A 2026-nucleotide genomic window follows, 5' to 3' on the forward strand; every position below is an offset into this window, starting at 1 on the left:
CACCCAGCTGTGACAGCTTGCGGCTTCACAGCCGGGTACCCACTGTGCATGTGCAAGTAGTGCTGAGCTTTGTGATTGGCCACGTAGTCTTCTGGGTCCTGTCACGTGTCCCAGAAGACTACAGGGAGGGAGGGGGGAGGACAACTTCTGATCGATCGCAGCAAAAGTGGGAGCGGGTACCTGTCAAATTCGGGTACACGCTCCCCAAAGGTGCCAATCCTTAATGGGGAGCGGGGGACAAAGGCTTAAAGCGTAAAATTTCCCCTTTTGGGTGGAGCTCCACTTTAAGGATACCATGCAGTTCTGGTTACCAGCCCTGAAGAAGGATGTGCTGGAACTGGAGAGAGTCCAGACAAGGGCAAAAAAGCTAATAAGGGGACTGCAGGACCTCAGTTACAAGGAACGACTACAAGCATTAAACGTATTCTCCCTGGAGAAGAGCTGCTTGAGAAGAGATAAGATAGCAATATACTAATACCTTAATGGTGATTCAGTTTCTGGGACCTTAAAAAGACACGTGGTCACTCATTGAAATTGGAGAATAAGCGGTTTAACCTTAAACTGTGTAAGGGGTTCTTTACTGTCAGAGCGATTAGGATGTGGAACTCCCTTCCACAATCAGTGGTATCAGTGGGGAGTGTCAATAGTTTAAAAAACGTATTGGATGGGCATCTTAGCGAATGCCATATACAAGGATATGGGAATTATTATTGACATAAACACACACATGCACACAGGTTGAACTGGATGGACTTGGTGTCTTTATTCAACCTTACCAAATATGTAACTATGTAACATATATACATACTTCCTGCATGTGAGAGGGAAGGTGTCCTAGTTCTAGCATCTTAGATGGGTGAAAAAAAGATCCCCTGTGTGTTTAGCAATCCTTACAATATAATTTGTCTATTATCAAATGCATTACAGAATAGTGGCTTTGCAATGGTTTTGTTGCTTGAAAATACAGACTATTTGATAGTGTGCAGACTGTTCTACATTGCATGTTGGCAAATTCTCAAAAAAAACCCCTCCATACCTGTTACGTAGTCAATAGTCATGTGTTTATGAAACACAACTGTAATATTCAGTGATGTTGCAAATGCAGATTTCACATTCTGTTGTCAATCTGTACTGTAAGAATGACATTCATCTCTGTCCCATTATAGGCATAATGTTTTTTCTACACTAAAAGAAAATGCTCACACCCAGAGTGCAGACAGCTGATAGCATATCAGGGAGATGTCATGACTGCAAAAAGTCTAAAACAACAGCAGAGGCACTACATAATACTCCAGATCACTTTTTGTTTTTACCTACAAGCAATGCTGGGAAAAGGTCATTCAATGACCTGGGCAAAGATACCAAACTGTGCCCCCCTCCTTCCAAGCAGGGAGATGGAGATGGGAATAAGGTGGGGCATGCAGCACGTGCGACATGTATAATTCTATCACGTAGTAACATATGGGCTGACAGCGAGGCAGAAAGTCATATCCTGGCATCAGTGAGGAAAAAAAATGCCTGTCTTGGTGGTGTCACTAAAGATGCCCCTGCATCATTAGTGTCAAAGAAGAAAAAATTCTCCTGCATCAGTGGTGTCATTGAAAGAACAAAATGTCCCTGCATTGGTGGTGTCACTGGAAGGACAAATGTCCTTGGATGCACTTTGGGTGTGTTGATCGCATTTGGATGTCCGTGGAAATGGAGCCCTATTCAGCCATTATTATCCATTTCTAAAATGCTAAGTATCAAATTGCATCCATACTCAGAAGCTTGTCATCTCAGAGAAATGACACGTAAGGCTGTGGACATTCCTGTGCGATTCGTAGTGTGAACCTAAGCTAGATAGCTGCCCACTCAATAAAAAAAAAATGCCTAAAAATGTTGAGGGGAGGACATAAAGGAGAACATCCCCTTTAGGGTGAAGTTCCACTTTAACTTCTCCCCGACCACCCTATAGCAGATATACTGCTACGGGGTGGCATGGGTGCACAAAATCACGTATATATTTGTGATGTTGGTGCTCCCT

The sequence above is a fragment of the Staurois parvus genome, unplaced genomic scaffold (genome assembly GCF_062004578.1).
Source record: "Staurois parvus isolate SC_StPar_1 unplaced genomic scaffold, SC_StPar_1.0 ptg000818l, whole genome shotgun sequence".
NCBI classification, from domain to species: domain Eukaryota; kingdom Metazoa; phylum Chordata; class Amphibia; order Anura; family Ranidae; genus Staurois; species Staurois parvus.